Raw genomic sequence first — 20,977 nt, forward strand, 5'->3', positions numbered from 1 at the left:
ACCGTCCGCCATCTGCACTTCACCATAGATGGTATGCAGCTCTTTCCTTTCGACTCCCAGTGCTCGTTGGTCCTCCACGAACATCGTCCAGGTATGGTGTCCGTAGAGAACTACCGGTTTAATAAGCGTTTTGTAGATAGTCAGTTTGGTACGGCGGCGAACTCTATTCGATCGAAGTGTCTTGCGGAGTCCAAGGTACGTACGATTTCCAGCCACTATGCGCCTCCGAATTTCTCTGCTGGTGTCATTTTCGGCAGTCACCAGTGAGCCCAAGTACGAATTCTTCAACCACCTCGATTTCGTCACCGCCGATAGAAACTCGTGGTGGGTGGCTTACATTGACCTCTCTTGAGCCTCTTCCTATCATGTACTTCGTCTTCGACGTGTTGATGACTAGTCCAATCCGTTTAGCTTCGCTTTTCAGTCTGATGTAGGCTTCCTCCATCCTCTCAAAGTTACGTGCCATGATATCAATGTCGTCGGCGAAACCAAATAACTGGACGGACTTCGTGAAAATCGTACCACTCGTGTCAATCCCTGCCCTCCGTATTACTTCCTCCAAAGCGATGTTGAATAGCAGACACGAAAGACCATCACCTTGCCGTAACCCTCTACGCGTTTCGAAGGGACTCGAGAATGCCCCTGAAACTAGAACTACGCACATCACCCGATCCATCGTCGCCTTGATCAACCATATCAGTTTATCCGGAAATCTGTTTTCGTGCATTAGCTGCCATAGCTGGTCCCGATCGATTGTATTATATGCGGCTTTGAAGTCGATAAATAGATGATGTGTGGGCACGTTGTATTCGCGGCATTTCTGCAATACCTGACGTATGGCGAACACCTGGTCTGTGGTAGAGCGTTCACCCATAAATCCCGCCTGGTACTGCCCCACGAACTCTCTTGCAATTGGTGTTAGTCGGCGGCATAAAATTTGGGAAAGTACCTTGTAGGCGGCGTTCAGCAATGTGATTGCGCGGTAGTTTCTACAATCCAGATTATCGCCCTTATTGTAGATAGGACACACGGCACCTTTCATCCACTCCTGCGGCAGAACGTCATCCTCCCAAACCTTGGTAATTATCCAGTGCAGCGATATAGCCAGTGCTTTTCCACCGTGATTAAATAGCTCCCCTGGTAGTTGGTCAACTTCAGGGGCTTTGTTGTTTTCAACCGGCCGATCTCCTCCTGGATTTCCTGGAGATTCGGAGCCGGAAGTCGTATGTCCTGCGCGCTTGCTTCTATGTTCATTGCCATACCGCCACCGTTGTCTGCCATATCGCCATTCAGGTGCTCTTCGTAGTGCTGCCGCCACCTTTGGATCACCTCAAGCTCGTTTGTAAGAAGGTTCCCATTTATGTCCTCACACATATCGGGCTGTGGCACGGGCCCTTACGTGAACGGTTCAACTTCTCATAGAACTTTAGTGTGTTATTAGCGCGGTACAGTTCCTCCGTCTCTTCACGGTCTCAATCTTCCTGTTGGCGCTTTTTCCTCCGAAAATCGAGTTTTGTCTGTTCCGCGCCCGTTTGTAACGTGCCTCGTTGGCCCTCGTGCGGTGTTGCAGCAATCTCACCCATGCTGCATTCTTCTCATCAACTAACTGCTCACATTCGTCGTCATACCAGTCGTTTTTCTGATCTGGGAGCACCGTGCCTAGTGCAGTGGTTGCGGTGTTTCCAATGGTGGATCGAATATCTCTCCAGCCATCTTCAAGAGACGCTGCGCTTAGTTGCTTTTCCGTTGGGAGGGCCACTTCCAGCTGCTTCGCGTAGTCTTGGGCTAGTCTACCGTCTTGCAGCCGCCCAATGTTTAGCCGCGGCGGACGACTCCGACGCGTGTTGATCACCGTCGAGAGTTTTGAGCGCAGACATACTGCGACGAGGTAGTGGTCGGATTCAATATTCGCACTGCGGTAAGTGCGTACGTTTGTGATGTCGGAGAAGAATTTACCGTCGATTAAAACGTGGTCGATTTGGTTTTCCGTTACTTGATTAGGTGATTTTCATGTGGCCTTGTGCATATTCTTGCGGGGGAAGAAAGTGCTTCGGACTACCATTCCATGGGAGGCTGTAAAGTTTATGCATCGTTGGCCGTTGTCGTTCGATACTATTCGACTATTCGGTCCGATGACCGGTCTATACATTTCCTCCCTTCCTACCTGTGCGTTAATGTCACCGATGACGATTTTGACGGCCCGCAGTGGGCATCCATCGTATATTTGCTCCAGCTGTGCATAGAATGCTTCTTTCTCGTCGTCGGGTCACCCTTCGTGTGGGCTGTGCACGGTGATGATGCTATATAGTTAAAGAATCGGCCTTTTATCCTCAGCTTGCACATCCTTGCGTTGATTTGCTGCCACCCAATCACGCGTTGGCGCATCTTTCCCAACACTATGTAGCCGGTTCCCAGCTAGTTGGTGGTGCCACAGCTATAGTAGAAGGTAGCCGCTCGATGCCCGCTTTTCCACACTTTCTGTCCTGTCCAGCAGATTTCCTGCAGCGCTACGACATCGAAGTTGCGGTGATGTAATTCATCGTAGATTATCCTGTCGCAACCTGCGAAGCCTAGCGACTTGCAGTTCCATGTTCCAAGCTTCCAATTGTGATCCTTTATTCGTCGCCAAGGTCGTTGCCGATTGTATCGAGTCGTATTATCTTCTGTGTCGTTCGTAATAGTTGTTTTTAAAGGCGGCTTATTGGGCCCGCGCAAACCTCCTGTCTCGTCGGAGGGCCGTCGTTTCAGGGCTGTTTAGCGTCCCACCTAACACCAGGACTTTAGCTTGTGCGCTTTTATCGTCACACGGTCGCTTTGGCGGAGCCTACTTGCGGATACATGCAGCTTTTATAGAGGTTTAACAAAGCCCACTGTCAAACCCCACCACATCCTAGGCAGGCGCCACAACTCGCAGATGGCCTGGGGAGGGATCGTCAAGCCCTTGGACATAGTCCCTGCTGCCCCCAGCTTTGTCAAGTTAACACATCATTATTATGATGTAGAACAATTGCATCACCTTGACTACCAGCATTATCCCATTGCGCTATTATGGTTCTGATGAATCGTACTACCATTTTATGAATGTCTTGATAAAGCCTACGGCTAGTCAATTTCGCTGCTGCCAGAGGGATGGCCATGGGGGCAGCAGGGACCATGTCCTAGGGCTTGACGACCTCTCCCCAGCTGTGTGCGAGTCAGGGGGTTCTGCCTAGGAGGTGGTAGGGTTAACAGGGGGCTCTGTTAATTCCCTCCCAAAAACCACATATCCGCATGCAAACCCTATCAAGCGACCGTGTGCCGCTTAAAGCATACAAGCCCCTAAGCCCGAATCCCAAGGTGTCAGGCGACCCGTGCCGACGGGATGAATGACCTGGGAGTGAAACAATTAACCAGGTCGTTAACGGAGCCTGTGGTGGTTCCACAGAGTGAGGGCTGCTTCGGCGGCAAGCGGGTGGCAGTGGGTAGTACCCACACACCCCCAAGTGGTGCACATGTGGTGCAAGCGAATGGGAGTTGGGAGTATTACTCGTAATACCCCCACAGAGTGAGGGACCGAGTGTATGGGTGAGCACACAAGTAAGTCTCGCATGGTACGCATGATCGGTAGTGTTAGAATGACTGAAGTCTGGTGAGGCCTGGCAGGAGTGTCGGGGGCAGATACCTCTGCGGCACCTCAGAAGTAGGGGACACGAAAGTCTCGCTGCGTCTGGCAGGAGTGTCGGGGGGTTGATGCTTCTGCGGCACCTCAGAAATCGGAGACATGTAAGGTAAGTGGTGCCACCCCGTTGCAGGATGGGGAGACCACCACACTGGCTGAGGACTATCTGGGCTTCGAAATGTCAATAGGTGGGTGCTACCTGCAAAGTACCCGTCCTCCAGACCTATTGGCCGTATCAAAGCCCGGGTAGGGGAGTGTTAGGCACGCGTGACGTGCCGGGTGTTCCACGCCCAAACGATGCACAGGAGGTGCACAGAGTGGATAAAAATGGGAGATGGGGGTATTACAACCCCCACTGAGTGAGTGACTGAATGTCAAAGAGAGTGGTGCACAAGTGGTGCAAGCGATTGGGACTGAATGTATGAGCGAGCACACAAGTCAGACTCGCATGGTTCGTATGATCAGAGTGGCTGCTTAGGCAGTAGTGTGATCCGGCTGTCAGGGACGGAATGAGTGAAGTCTCGCTAGGCCTGGCAGGAGTGTCGGGGGCAGATACCTCTGCGGCACCTCAGAAGTAGGGGACACGAAAGTCTCGCTATGACTGGCAGGAGTGTCGGGGGGTTGATGCCTCTGCGGCACCTCAGAAATAGGAGACATGAAAGGGTCTGCCTCGTAGCTGAGGTAGGAGCGGCATAGGAGCCACCAACCTAGGGTCGCCTCCGGCTTGGTAGACAAGTGGTGCCATTCTGTTGCAGGACGGGGTGAGCACCATACTGAATGAGGACTGTCTATGTTGTGAGATGGCGGCATGGGGGTACCCCCTGCAGGGTACCTGGTCTTCTCCTTGCAGTCATTCAAGCGGCATAGGCAGGTGAGTGTTGGGGCACATGTGGTGCCAGTATGTCTTGTGCAAATGTGTTGCATGGGGAGTGTCGAAGAGTTGAGGCGCATACGTGCACTTGTGTACGTCATGAAGGGGGCGCAATGCCCAATAGTCATCCCCCGAAATATTGCTTAATTGCGGGCCGGGGAATGACTGGAGAGGAAGGAGTTGGTTTTAGTGGGTCGGGAGTGGTGATCCCATCCCCATACTACCTGGGTTCGCCTCCCCAGGTGTCTGTTTGCAGATTTCCATTACCTTCGCCAAAAAAAAAAAAAGAGGGATGGCCATCAGTAGCACCTACTTTGCACGGAAAAATAATCTAAAGCACACCTGGAGACACCCAAATGGTAAAACTTGCAACCAGATAGACCATGTTCTGGTGGATGGGCGCCATTTCTCGGATTTTATCGATGTGCAGACATTCAGAGGTCCGAACATTTACTCCGATCACTACCTCTGTTGCGAAGGGATTTTCCTGGGTCGAATGAAGCAGTTTTGATAGCAGTGTCCATTACAAACAGCTTCTAAACTGGAATTTATTATCTATTAATAATTATTAAACTTAATTTAGAAATGAAGAAATTTACAATCTAGTTTCAGTTCATTTCACTAGCTATAGGTTCCATCGCAACTCTAAATCACACTAATCAGATCTTATTGCCTCGGTATGAAGGCATACACGTATTTGAAATCATCAGTGTTGCCAGTTTCACACAACTTATGAAACTCCTCTCAACAACCTCGTTGTCAGGGAAATTCGATCACGGTTGTCAACTGTATCGAAGGAAAGATCACAGCGAACGTTGCGTTAAAATATCCAGCGATTGTCGGCGGAAGGAGTATCGGCTGAGTACCGCCAGAAGCTCGACGAACGAATAAGTTCAATCAACGTTAGCGACAACATCAACGATCTATGGGAGTCGATCCATGGAGCGCTGAGCACAACAGCACGAGAAGTGGTAGGCACTGCACAGAGGAGACCCAGGACGGGTTGGTTCGATGTGGAGTGTCAGAGAGTGATAGACGAGAAGAACGTTGCCAGAAGCCGGATGTTGGTGTCGGGTACCCGATCGAATAGAGATCGGTACAAGGAAGCAAGAGCAGCCAAAAAACGAACCCACCGCAGGAAGACAAATGAGTATGAAGAACAAGTGATTAGTGAGGCGCAGGAAAGAATGGAGCAGAATGATATGCGGAGATTTTATGAGACTGTCAATGGCGTGCGGAGAAAGACAGCGCCATCTCCCGTCATGTGCAACGACCAAGAAGGAAATTTGCTGACAGATAAAACCGAAGTGGCTGCCAGGTGGAAGCAACACTTCGAGACTTTGTTGAATAGAGGAAGTGACGGTGCATCGATGAACAGAATAAATATTAGCGACGATGGACAAGCTATGGAGTCGCCTACACTGGATGAGAAAAGCTATAAAAGAGCTGAAAACAATAAGGCTGCGGAGAAGCAGCAGCTCCCGACTGAACTTCTCAAACATGGCAGTGAGCAGCTTTATAAAGTTCTGCACCATATTATGTCGAAAATATGGCAAGACGAGGAATTGCCTGCTAGCTGGTTGGACGGCCTCATTTGCCCTCTCTTTGTGAAAGGGCACAGACTGGAGTGCGCCAATTACCGAGGAATAACCCTCCTTGATTCGGCGTACAAAATTATGCCCCGTATTCTGTTCAACAGATTGAGACCGCTTGAAGAGTCCTTCGTCGGCGAATACCAAGCAGGTTTTTGTGAGGGCCGATCAACGACGGATCAAATGTTTACCCTGAGACAAATCCTTGATAAATTCCGGGAGTACAACTTGCAGACACATCATCTGTTTATTGATTTCAAGGCGGCGTACGATTCAGTGAAACGGAATGAGTTACGGCAAATTATGCTTGAACATGGTTTTCCGGCAAAACTGATACGGCTGATTCGTATAACGTTGGACGGATAGAAAACAAGTGTATGGGTTGCGGATGAAATATCGTCGTCATTTGTTACCTTAGATGGATTAAAGCAGGGTGATGCACTCTCGAATCTACTGTTCAATATAGCGCTCGAAAGAGCGATTAGGAGAGCTGGTGTGCAAAGAAGCGGTGCCATCAACAGAAGATCGCATATGCTCCTGGGATTTGCGGACGATATCGATATTATCGGGATTGTGCCGTGGGAGAGGCTTTTGTGCCTTTTAAGAGGGACAGACAACGGTGGGCTGGACACGTTGTTCGTATGCCGGAAGAACGTCAAGCGAAGATAATATTTAGTAGAGAACCCGGAAAAGGCTGCATGTTTCATGGAAGGCCGCGTAAACGATGGCTTTTTTGCAGTTGAAGAGGACATGAGGGCGCTCAATGTTGAGGGCAACTGGAAGCGATTGGCCTAGGATCGAGTCCAGTGAAGAAGAATACTCTATTCGGCGTAGGTTCATCGAAGAGCTGTAGCCCATAAAGTATCAAGTAAGTTTAGATGTAAAGTAAATAAATGAATAATTTTAATAGGGGAACAGACGGCTTTGGCAGGTTTTGTTCTATTATTGGCAGGGGTTTTTATGACTGACTAGGCTCAAATTCGGCCTAAACATTCTTTGCATATCAAAGAATATTGTGGCCAAATTTCATAAAATTCGGTCGACAAAAACCCCCTGCCAATAATAGAACAAAACCTGCCAAAGCCGTCTTTCCCCTACCATAAAGAATATAATATGAATAAAGATGAGAGACAAATCTGCAAAATTCGTAGGATTTTTAAGGCTCCAAAAGTAACACAACTTAGGGTGACGATTTTGCTCCACTTTTTCCTACCTCTGGGACTCAATAAAGTTAAATTCAATGCTAGGCCAGAGCTTAGGTTAGCAATCGTTTAATCGTAAATTAAATTTAACATAATAAAATAAATTTAATTAATCGAAATTTTATCGATTATAGAACCTACGTAATTGTTGATAAGTCGTGCGCCGTGCGATTAGATGTGCGGCTAAAAGCAAGACTATGGTGAAGGTGGTTGGGTTCGATTCCCGGACCTGTCTAGGAAATGTTCGGGTTGGAAATTTTCTCAACTTCCCTGAGCGTGAAAGTATCTTCGCGTTAGTCTCATGATATACGAATGCAAAAATGGTAACTTGGATTAGAAGCCTCGAAATAACTGTGGAAGTGCTGAATGAGCACTAAGCTGCGAGCCGATAATGCCCCAGTGGGAGATGCAATGCCAATTAGAAGAAGACGGACTTACTAGATAAAAGGATTTCAATCCCTAAGGTAATTTAGCATAAAAATTGAGGTAGGAATTAAAATTATTTTTAAAAATCCCAGCATGGTCCGATATGTGTTAAAATCACTTATTTGCTATCCACCTTTTGGCAGTATCTTATTGTCCTCATTCACTGGAAATATCGGCGCGTTTCGTAGAGAGCATGCCACCCACAAGAGCCGTTTGCAACAAAAATGTATATAATTTCTAAGTTTCTATTCAATCATTTATATACCGTGTGGCTATCAGCAATACTTCATGTCCAAAAAAAAGAGAAAATTTTGCACCGATTCTTCTCTAATACTTAAACTTTTCAGCTTGCGTATCAAACTGTAAAACCGATGTATTTTTTATCACAATTATGATTACGCGACTTTCTACTTAGATATGTGACTGTATTGGAGTGTTCATTTATCGGCAAGACAACGTTCTTGTCTTGATAACGATTACATATCTACCGAAGCAAGAAGAAATTACTTCAAGACTATATAAACACATTCGTTAGCTTACTTCCCATCAGAGGTATTCCCATTATTGGTAAATACCAGCTCTGCAGAGAAAATGAAGTGTTTCTTACTAGCCACAGCCATTCTATGTGTTCTGGGTGCGCAGGTAGGTCACAGTAGCGATTACAACCAATTCTAGTTATATCGAGTTCTATTGTTACAGGCGGCCCCGGATCGTACAGCACGTATCTTCGGGGAGAAATTGCTCATCATCAACCATATAACGCTTACATCCTTTATGTCAATGCTGCAAATGCAGGATTTTTCGGTGGTGGTACGATTATTTCTGATCGTCACATTATAACTTCTGCTCGAAACATTGAGGGTAACTATGCAACATTTTACTATATGCAGTGAGTATTTTTAACCAGTTTGTTATTTATATTCAACAGATTCTCTCGATGGGATATAGGCGTGGAAGTAATGTTTTTGCTCACCTCTCTATAATCTCCTCAACGAGCGCTATTCAGCATCCATCGTTCAATGCAGTAAATCGGGTAAACGATATAGGCATTATCGAGTTACCGAGTTCTCTTGTGTTCACAACCAGCGTAGCTCCAGTTGCTCTTCCGCCACTTTCTGCGGTCGATACAAATAATCTCCCTTATGAAAATGAGCAAGGGTCCATTGTTGGTTTTGGATTCACTACCGAACTTTGTAAGTATAACATGCTAATTGAACGCAAAACATTCTAAATATTAATTCGTTTATACCACGTCAGCAACGGGTCAAGCCAGCTTCCTGAAACGCGCCTTCCAACGGGTCGTTGCGAATACTCGATGCTCAATCACAAATCCACAGGCATTCTGTGCCGAAGACGCTGACAGAGCTACCAACATCTGTGTTGGCGATATTGGTGCAGGTTTTATCACAGAAGTACGTGGACAGCCGACGCTAACCGGAATTGCCTCGAACATTGTTGCAATGTGTAGTAACACAAACCCAACAGAGTACACCCGCGTCGAATCCCACAGATCTTGGATCAACAATCACACACAGGTCTGATGTACTGCGGAAAATACGCGAATAAATTTTTGCCCACGAAAAAAGTTGTCATTTACGTTAGAAATTATAGTCATCGAACAACCTGACGCCTTTTTCGCATTTCACCCGGAAATAACGGCTTTGACAGGATTCGACCTTTTATTGTCAAGAAGTTGTTAAAACCTACTTAGCTTAAATTTGACCTGAAGAATCTTGGTAAAAGTGGTACACTGGGAAAAGTGGAATAGGAAAAATCGATTGTGCATGTTTGAATTAGTGTGATTGTGTGATCGAATTGAAAGAGGAAATGATATTCATAGATATAATACTAGACACGCGGATAATGTGAGAACACCCTATTTTCTGAATGGCGCTTCACAAAATTCTTTGTTTTTTAAAGGTATCAATGTTTTTAATTCGATGCCTTCACACATCGAACGTGCAGTCACACTAACGCAGTTTAAGAGACAATGCATTTCACACGTAAAAGCTGCCTTTTGAACAGCTACCTGGCAATTTTTTACCCGTTAACAAATATATCTTGACGAAGTTTTTTACAACGGATGATTTATTATGGACAAGTTTTTTATTTTTATCATTTATTGAGGCATTAATAAGCTTTCGCCTCGATGATGACGATGGATTTTATTTTATTGACGTAGTTTAGTTCTGAACCTTTCTTTGTGTAGTCTACAAAAGTTTGAGTATCGCGCGCGGATTACAGATATGAATGATTTTGAATTTAATGAAAACTTGTATAATTCGATCGGTTGAACAATATTTTGAATGAGTAGTAAACCATCTGGTAGATTATTTTGTACTCGCGGATGTCCTGAAACTTTTGTTATCGACGGAGCGGTTACACAGGTTTTGGCGTTTGGTTGTCGGACCTAATGATTCATATTGAGAGATACATGTGAGTTTTAGAGTGTTATCCTGGTTTGTGATTTAGAACGCGATTTGGCGGAGCTTTTGGAATCTGTGCGAGAGGTTTCACAAGTTTAGCCTTTGATAGCTCCATGTATCACTACTGATGATTACGAAAATTCAAGTCGTAATTCTATAGTTTTACCAATTTATTTTTTGCTGTAGAGCATGGAATTTTATTTTGGATTTTATATCTGTATATACAATCGGATCGTTTATTTGCATAACCGATTACATTGATCTTATTTAATTATCTTAAAGATAACTCGTCCAGCTCAAACCTTTGTAGAGGTATGTGGCGGGACCATCATCATCATCATCATCATCATAACCAGTTTAACCGATTCAATCCGGATTTTTTTTCGTCGTATTTCAACATAAATTTTGAACATTCTGCTTCAAAAACGTATGCAAACCATGAAAAAGTAGAAATATTGGGGGAAATATTTTTTTGAGATCTTCTAGGGCTTCCAAACCTTTCTTGAGTTCAGATCTTGATTATCTACATAAACAACAAAGCGTTTTACGTTAAACTATTTTTTACCAAATCGCAGTGTTACCAAAACATAAACGGTACTCCAAACTATTCTTGAGTTCAGATCTTGGAGGTCTACAAGATCAAAAGAGCAATTCATAGGTTCCCGAGCTTGTGTAATAGTTGGAGAAGCCCCATGGAACATTATTACAGTAGTATATACAAAATACAAGAACCCAGAATATCTACGGTACTCCAAACAATTCTTTAGTTCAGATCTTGGAGGCCTACAAGACTAACAGAGTGATTGATAGGTTCCTGAGCTTGTGTGTAAAAACCCTATGGGACGTGATTATGTCAATATATAAAAACATCCACATTCCCAGAATATCTACGGTACTCCAAACCTTTCTTGAGTTCAGATCTTGAAGTTCTACAACACCAACAGAGTGGTTCATAGGGTCCTGAGCTTGTACGTTAGTTGGAGCAACCCCTTGGGACATCATTACACCAGAATATGCTAATCACAGCATTCTCAGAGTTCCTGGGGTAAGTCATTCTTGAGTTCAGATACTGAAGGTCTTCAAGACCAAACAGAGTGATTCATTGATTTCCGAGCTTGTGTGTTAGTTGGAGAAGCCCCATGGAACATCATTACACCAGTATATACAAAATACAATATTCCCAGAGTATCTACGGTACTCCAAATCATTCTTGAATTCAGATCTTGGGACTCTACAAGACCAACATAGTGATTCAAAGGCAACTCAGCTTATGTGTTGGTTGTAAAAACCCCATGGGACATCATTACACCAGTATATGAAAAGTGAAACATTCCAAGAATATCTACGGTACTCCTAATGATTTTGAGTTCAGATAGTGGAGGTCTAAGAGGCCAACAGAGTGAATCATAGGATCCTGAGCGTGTGTGTCAGTTGTAGAAACCCCATGGGACATCAATATACCAGTATATACAAATCATAACATTCCCAGAATATTTACGGCGCCATACATGAGTTCAGATATTGGAGGTCTAAAAGACCAACATAGTGATTCATGGATTCTGAAGCTTGTTTGTTAGTTGGAGAACCGTCATGGAACATCATTACACCATTAAATAAAAATCTTGTTAGTTGAAATTGCTCAAATGGACATCATTACGTACACAATACGTAAGTACGAAAAAAAAAACGTGTTATTGTGATCACAAACATCGCATCCACAATTTTTTCGTTCCTTTCATCGTCTATAGTGTTTGGTCTACGGGTACCACGGCGTCTCTTGACGACCGGCTGGGCTATACATGTGAATTATTGCTACTCCATAATCGATCAGAATTAGAGTAAGTTGCACCCTGAAGGCGTTGGTACTCTCATACTTACTTGTTTCATACTTATTATACATATTATATATTTTATACGATATGTTTACCCAAATGTTTACCATTTCTATACGTATTGAAACCACCAAGGGGTATCATGAGATGACAGTCTAACCAATAAATAAGGATTGCGTACCAAGAACTGAATAAAGCTCGCAATACATTCAATCGACAATATAATTGGTTTCAGTATTGCACGGAAGTGGATGTTACTAAGACTAACATTTATATGTAAGAGTAAAGTAATTTAAGTATGAATAATATCACAATATTTCATTTCAAATGCTTTTCTCCACACTTATCCCAATATAAATTAAATGTCATTCCGTGCCGATAGTTCGAACGAGCCAAACGTGTGTGCTGTGTCTCATCGCGGGTTTGTTCGGTAGTGCGAGTCTATTGTGTGGTGCCTACCTACGGATCCAAGGCGATCACTGTCGGCGAGCGAAGTAGCTGCTTCTGGCGACGCCAGTAAAGCAGGTTATTGTTTCTGCTGCTACCTACAGCAACAGCACAGATAAGTGGCAGATTTTGTTTTATTGTTCTCCTTTTGGAGCGGGACTGATTAAAATCAATTGAATTAGTTTTTTTCCCATTATTTTTTTTCTGATTTGCCAATAGTTTTAAGTTAGTATAAGACAGAATTGTCCTTCCACCTCTCGGGGTGAGAATGGAAGCAGAGACTATGGGAGGTGGTGAGCCACCAAAAGAGGTTCGCACACGGTTTTACCAGGCATCTTCGCCTGGCCCTTGGGTTGTTTACTTTCGGCAGAAAGCGAAAACCTAGATTTTCTCGGCATCAAACGAGACTTGACGCGTCGTTTTACGAAGCTTGAATTCAATCAAATCAACAGAAACAAGTTACGCATCACCGCACCTACATACCAGGGGGCCAATGAAACTGCTGGCGACAGGGCATACAATATTGAATATTTAGTTTATGTCCCTCGCGGGAGGTCGAAATTGAAGGTGTGATCAACGCAGCGAGCTTAACTTGCAGGAAAAGGTCGCTTAAAGAATGCCCTGCAATCTACCGTGAATATCCTGGACTGCAAGGAATTGCATTCAGCAACCACAGTAGATGGTAAAAAGGTATATGCTAAGTCAGGCTCGCTTCGGGTGACGTTCGCCGGTTCGATGCTCCCAAAATATGTAGATATCGAGAATATGTTGTTTCCGGTGCGTTTGTTTGTACCAAGGGTATTTAATTGTACCAACTGCAAACAATTAGGTCACACTGCCGAGTTTTGTGGCAACAAACCACTTTGTGGTAAATGTTTCCAAAGACATCGGGAGGATACCTGCCAGCAACAAGCCACAAAATGTGCTTATTGTGGTTTGGATCCTGCCCATGGTTTGCAAGATTGCCCGGTGTACAAAAGACGCACCCAAAAAGTGAAGCGCTCGTTGGTACAACGCTCCAACCAGTCTTATGCGGAAATGGTTAAAGCGCAAGACACATCCGCCACTGCCACCGCAAAGACTGCTTTTTCAGCTGCCGTTCAAGTAAGTGACTATTATGATTCCATCTCCATTGATGAATCGGACTCTGACGCAGCCGACATGGATGATTCTTCGGAGGTACACGCGCCCGAAAAGAGGAAGCAACCGTCTTCCCCGGGATCGCGCCGAAAGAAAACAAAAGTCATCCATAAAGGCTTGGCAAAATCTGAAGGTAATGGGGGATTATTTAAAATCCCGAAGCAACCAGTCTTCACTGCAGATCCATGCTGCTCTAAGACATTCCCGCCATTGCCTAAAACCGATGTTCCTAAGAAACATCCGGCTAGGATTATCAATGAAAAGGAAAATGCTACTCGCACTTCCGAAAAGAGAATCTCGTCCAAGCGAGGATTGATATCCTTTAAGGACCTCGTGGACCGCTTTTTGAATCTTTTCAATATTCCGGATTCATTGAGGCCAATCATTGACCTCTTTATTCCAACAGTAGAAAGTTATCTGAAGCAATTGACTGTTTCATGGCCCCTTCTTGCAGAAATTGTATCTTTCGATGGATAATACGGCCAATACCCAAGATACAATCACTGTGCTGCAGTGGAACTGTCATAGTCTAAAAAATAAATTGGACGTGTTCAAGTTTTTGATTCGCAATTCCGATTGTGATGTATTTGCTCTCTGTGAAACATGGCTTTCTTCTGAAGATGAAATCAACTTCCACGATTTTAACATTATTCGCCAAGATCGGGATGATCATTACGGTGGCGTTCTTTTGGGGATCAAAAAATGCTACTCCTTCTACAGAATTCCCATTCCGACTGTTCCCGGCTTAGAAATCGTCGCATGCCAAGTAAATGTGAAGAATAAAGACCTTTGCATAGCTTCAGTGTACATTCCTCCAAATGCCTCTATTAATCGTCGACATTTTTTTTTTTTTATTTATTTATTTGCTAATTATCTAATACATGCATTCATCTCTTAGACTAGGTGTTCCGTGTTTTCTTAACACTATCATCCTTATTTGCTATGTTATAGTTTTAGTTATTATTAATACATTTCAATTGCCTCTGGCAGTTAGAATTTTTCCTCTGGTTGAATTGAACCATGTAGGAATTACAATGTTTTCAACTTAAACTAATCTTAACCTATTTTATACTAAGGGTACAAGGAGTTAATCGTTGCAATAGAAGATTGCAACGATTTTTGTCTAAAATTGGAAATTATTTTGTTGGACATTTGTTGCAATGTCTCAATATTAGAAATTCTATGAAGTTCATTGGTACTATACCACGGAGGTAACTTCAGAATTTTATTTTGAATCCTCTGAAGTGCCTTCTTTCTGGTATTGCAGCAACTAGTCCATATTGGCACAGCATACAACATGGCAGGTCTAAAAATTTGTTTGTAAATCAAAAGTTTGTTCTTAAGACAAAGTTTTGATTTTCTGTTTATAAGTGGATATAGACACTTAATATATTTGTTACATTTGGCTTGAAGGCCTTCAATGTGATTTTTAAAAGTTAATTTTTGATCTAGCAGAAGTCCTAAATATTTAGCTTCGCTAGATCAATTAATTGGAACCCCATTCATAGTGACAATATGTCTGCTAGAAGGTTTCAAATAAGAAGCTCTCGGCTTATGTGGGAAAATTATAAGCTGAGTTTTGGAAGCATTTGGGGAAATTTTCCATTTTTGCAAGTAAGTGGAGAAAATATCCAAACTTTTTTGCAATCTACTACAAATGACAGGAAGGCTACGCCCTTTGGCTGAGAGACCTGTGTCATCTGCAAACAAAGATTTTTGACACCCTGGTGGTAAATCAGGTAAGTCAGAAGTAAAAATGTTATACAAAATGGGTCCCAGTATGCTGCCTTGGGGAACACTAGTTCTTACAGGTAATCTATCAGATTTAGAATTCTGATAGTATACCTGCAGTGAGCGATCTGATAAATAATTTTGGATCAGTTTAATAATGTACAGAGGAAAATTGAAATTCATCAATTTTACAATCAAACCTTCATGCCAAACACTGTCAAATGCTTTCTCTATATCAAGAAGAGTAACTCCAGTCGAATATCCTTCAGATTTGTTGAGCCGAATTAAGTTCGTAACTCTTAATAACTGATGAGTGGTTGAATGCCCATGGCGAAAACCAAATTGCTCATCAGCAAAAATAGAATTGTCATTAATATGAACCATCATTCTATTTAAAATAATCTTTTCAAACAGTTTGCTTATTGAAGAAAGCAAACTGATTGGGCGATAACTAGAAGCCTCAGCTGGATTTTGTCCGGCTTCAAAATAGGAACAACTTTGGCGTTTTTCCATTTATCTGGGAAGTATGCCAATTGAAAACATTTGTTAAATAAATTAACCAAAAAGGATAAAGAGCTCTCAGGAAGTTTTTTGATAAGTATGTAGAAAATACCATCATCACCCGGAGCTTTCATATTTTTAAATTTTTTAGTAATAGATCTCACTTCATCCAAATTAGTTCCCAACGAAGGGTCAAAAACATTATCTTGGTTGAGAATGTCTTCGAAGCTTCGTGTAACCTGATCCTCAATTGGACTAGTGAGACCTAGACTAAAATTATGGGCACTCTCGAACTGCTGAGCAAGTTTTTGAGCCTTTTCGCCATTTGTTAATAAAATTTTATTTCCCTCTTTAAGCGCTGGAATTGGCTTTTGAGGTTTTTTTAAAACAAATTTCGTGAATTTTCAAAGGGGTTTCGAACTGGGGTCCATCTTCGAGACATTGTTCTCAAAATTGGTATTTCTCAGAATAGCAAAACGTTTTTTAATTTCATTTTGCAAATCCCGCCAAATAACTTTCAACGCGGCATCGCGAGTTCTCTGGTATCCCCTTCGCCTCACATTTTTAAGACGGATCAGTAGCTGAAGATCGTCGTCAATAATAATAAAGTTGAACATTTAGGAATTGCTATGCCTCTGGCTTCGATAAATAAATTTGCCAAAGATACGAGAGCATCATCAATATCACTTTTGGTTTCGAGAGGAATATCAACATCAAAATTCCTATCGATATATGTTTTATAAATCCCACTCAGCTCTATGCTACTTGCAAGCAGACCTGATTGGCTTATAAACGGCTTCTTGTGAGATTTCAAATGTCACAGGAAGCTTATCAGAGTCAAAGTCAGCATGAGTTACCAATTGGCCACACAGCTGACTTGAATCCGTTAAAACTAAATCAATTGTAGAAGGATTTCGACTGGAAGAAAAACAAGTAGGGCCATTGGGATATTGAATAGTATAATATCCCGCAGAACAATCTTCAAATAAAATTTTGCCGTTGGAATTGCTTTGAGCATTATTCCATGAACGGTGTTTGGCATTGAAATCACCAATTACGAAGAATTTTGATTTGTTGCGAGTCAGAATTTGAAGATCAGCTTTCAACAAATTCTTTTGCTGCCCATTGCATTGAAAAGGCAAATAGGCTGCAATGAAGGAAAATTGACCAAAATTTGTTTCAACAGAAACTCCCAAGGTTTCAAAAACTTTGGTTTCAAACGAAGAAAATAATTTATGTTTGATACGTCTATTAATGACAATGGCGACCCCACCACAGGCGCTGTCAAGACGATCATTTCTGTAGATAACATAATTTGGATCTCTTTTAATGGAGAGTCCGGGCTTTAAATAAGTTTCTGTTATAATGGCAATATGCACATTATGAACTGTTAGGAAGTTGAATAATTCATCTTCCTTACCCTTTAGAGAGCGGGCATTCCAATTTAGAACTTTCACACAATTATTTAGATCCATTAAAACGAAGTCCGATAACAATGTTTTGTGTGTACTTTATACCAACCTGAACAGCTTCAGGAATGGTATTTGCTTTGAACATTGCATCAATCAGGGATCGTTCAAAAATTACGTCCATCGTTTTTCGGCATTTTCAACCCCCCTCCCCCCCTCCTGTCACAAATAATTGACCCCCCCCCCTCCTCCTGTACGTACATGTCTCATTTATATTTTAGCGATTACTGTGGTTTATCTTTTTCGTACACTATTTTCACAATAACATAGTGAGTTATGTCCCTTACTAACAGTTTGAATGTTTTTAAAATGCAAGTTGTTTCTAAAATGCTTTCAGTATTTTTTTCTTGTGGACGGACGTCACATAAGACGAACCCCTCCCTCCCCTGTCACAAACTGTCACAAAACTCTGCCCCCTCCCCCCTCAAACTTTGGACGTATTTTTGAACGGCCCCTCATGTGATGCAATTGTTCAGTTAAAAAATCAAAATCTGGAAGCAGTCATGCTACCTGAATCGGCAACATGACCGTTATTTTTCGTTGGGACATGGGTATAAACCTCATTTTGAGAAGAGAAATTTTGTCTACCAGCAGCGATGTTTGCATATGTAGGTACATTCGAAAATTTGAATTTACTGAAGTGCTTGCTACCCGTTGACGAGCGGCAAAATTTGTTTGTGAATTGTGGTGGGTATGAATTGCTCGACCGGTAACCGGTTTCGAAATTTGAGCGTTTGGAAAATTTCTACCCGTCGAATCTGGGATCCGATTGGAATTTCCCGTCATCAATTTTGCACGGGAATTCAAAACTTTTTTGCGTGAAGGGCATTCCCAGAAATTGGATTTATGATTGCCCCCACAATTTGCACATTAAAATTTATTGGAATCTTCTCTCACAGGACATGCGTCCTTGGCGTGAGAGGTTCCACCACAAATCATGCATTTAGCATCCATGTGACAATGTTTGGTTCCATGACCCCACTTTTGGCACTTACGGCATTGGGTGGGGTTTTGGAAATTTCCCCCCAGGCCTGCGGAAATGTTCCCATGTAACACGGACATGAGACCTAATACAGGCCTTTTCCAAACTTTTCATATTATTTAGTTCACTTTTGTTAAAATGAACTAAATAAAATTCTTGAGAAATGCCCCTCTGGGAAGTACCAGAGTGGGATTTCTTTTTATCTTAATTACTTGGACTGGTGAAAATCCAAGTAATTGAGAAATTTCAATTTTAATCTCATCCAGTGATTTATCATCACTGGGGAGACCTTTCAAGACGACTTTGAACAATCGCTCAGTTTTGTCGTCGTATGTGAAGAATTTATGGCGCTTCTCAGTTAAATACTGAAGAAGACGTTTGCGATCGTCAAAGGATCCCGGCAAAACGCGGCAGTCACCCTTCCTAGCAATCTGAAATGAAACCTTGATCCCCTGAAGGTTACTTAAGATTTCATTCCGAAAGCCAGAAAACACGGCAACAGATACCACAATTGGCGGAATCCTTTGCTTTTTCGCATGAATCGAATCACCTGGGCTAGAGGTATATTCGATTTGCTCAATTTCATCATTAATCAAATCGAACTGATTGCTCAGTTCGATTGGAGAAGAATTATTTCCGATATTAGAGTTAGAAGGAATATCTGAATTCTCCAGCTTCCTTCTATTTCTTCCGCGCATAGGCAGGACGGTCTTGAAACATTGTTTCTTTGAAGGAAGTGGAGAATTCAGAGACTCCCCCTTCCTCTTGTTTTTATTAATGCTCATGGCTGAGCGTGGAGACGTGACCTTCTAAGAGGTTTTTTCCCAGAACGGTGTCCCTGCAGGATTACCACCGCTTGTCGGAATTTTACTTCCGCAAACGGGTCCAACGTAAAACGAAGGCACGGGTCCTTGCAAAGATCGTAACGGGATCAGTGGGTACAAATAGCGCTAAGAAGCACCGTTGAAATTAATATAGCTTCGGGTAGTATTAAAACTTCCTTCCGCAAAGAGAGAAAGAACCGCACAGCACGAAAGCACGATGCGGTCTGATCGTCGACATTTGTGGAGCGCAGTCTCCCTTCTATCATCTCCAGTATTGATATTGGGTGATATGAACGCACATGGTATTGGATGGGGCGAAACGTATGACGATTATAGAGCGCCTATTTTCTATGATTTGTGTGACGATTTCAATTTGAATATTTCGAACACTGGTGAAGTAACTCGAATAGGACCAAATGGTCAACAAAGCCGTATTGATCTGTCTTTATGTTCAAATTCACTATCGTTAGATTGCACGTGGAAGGTTATCCAAGATCCCCACGGTAGTGACCATATGCCGATAGCTACCACCATTAAAAGTGGCTATCAAGAATCTGAGCCAGTTAATGTTCCTTTCGATCTCACGAAGAACATTGACTGGCAAAATTTGCATCGGCGGTAAAAATTGGTATTGAATCAACTGATATTCTTCCGCCACTGGATGAGTATCGATTCCTTACCGAATTGATTCATAAAAGCGCACTGGAAGCTCAGAAACGACGCGTTCCAAGTACATCTGTCATAAGAAGACCAGCCCCTCCTGGATGGGATGATGAATGTACTAAGTTGTATTCTGAGAAATCTGATGCCTTCAAGGCCTTCCGTAAACACGGAAGGTCCGAGCTTTTTGAAGAGTATTTGAGGCTCGAAAGAAAGCTCAAAAATCTTCGCAAAGCAAAAAACGTAGCTACTGGCGACGTTTTGTCGAGGGACTATCGCGAGAAACCTCAATGACAACACTTTGGAAAACGGCCCGCAACATGCGGAACCGCGTTTCCACCAACGAGAGTGAAGAATACTCCAATCGATGGATATTCAATTTCGCAAAAAAGGACTGTCCAGATTCCGTACCAGCAGAACCGCTATTTCGAGAATCAGTCACTGATCCCGGTTCTTTGGATGGGCCATTCTCAATGCTGGAACTTTCTATGTCTCTTATTTCATCGAATAACTCTGCTCCGGGATGCGATAACATCAAATTCAACCTTCTTAAAAATCTCCCAGATATCGCAAAAAGACGGTTACTTGACCTGTACAACTGTTTCATGGAGTACAACATCGTACCACCAGAATGGCGACAGGTCAAAGTAATAGCTATTCAAAAGCCTGGGAAACCAGCGTCTGATTACAATTCCTACCGACCGATTGCCATGCTTTCATGCATGAGAAAATTATTGGAAAAAATGATCCTTTCAAGAATCGACCATTGGGTTGAACAAAATGCATTACTCTCAAATACTCAGTTTGGATTTCGTAAAGGTAAAGGAACAAACGATTGTCTAGCGTTGCTTTCTTCAGATATACAGCTGGCCTTTGCGCACAAGGAGCAATTGGCTTCAGTATTCTTGGATATTAAGGGCGCTTTTGATTCAGTTTCCATAAAAGTGCTGTCAGACAATCTGCACAGTAATGGATTGCCCGTTATTTTGAATAATTTATTGTACAATTTGTTGTCAGAAAAACAAATGAATTTTACACTCGGCACTCTGACAACTTCCAGAAATAGCTACATGGGTCTTCCCCAAGGTTCATGTTTAAGTCCCTTTCTCTATAGTTTCTATGTAAAAGATATTGACAATTGTTTGGAAGGACAATGCACGCTCAGACAACTTGCAGATGATGCCGTGGTCTCTCTAAGAGGTCCAAGTGCAGCTGT

The 20,977-nt window shown here is 42.8% G+C and overlaps 1 protein-coding gene and 1 pseudogene across 1 annotated transcript in view; one reads left to right on the forward strand and one right to left on the reverse strand.

The window, feature by feature from the left end:
- LOC134228023 (protein Red) overlaps positions 1–20,977 on the reverse strand; it is a 78,645-nt gene that overhangs the window by 13,877 nt on the left and 43,791 nt on the right. The gene's annotated exons all lie outside the window — the stretch shown is intronic.
- On the forward strand, positions 8,326–9,334 carry LOC134228024 (chymotrypsin B-like; annotated as a pseudogene).

Source organism: Armigeres subalbatus, chromosome 3 (assembly GCF_024139115.2).
Source record: "Armigeres subalbatus isolate Guangzhou_Male chromosome 3, GZ_Asu_2, whole genome shotgun sequence".
NCBI classification, from domain to species: Eukaryota; Metazoa; Arthropoda; class Insecta; order Diptera; family Culicidae; genus Armigeres; species Armigeres subalbatus.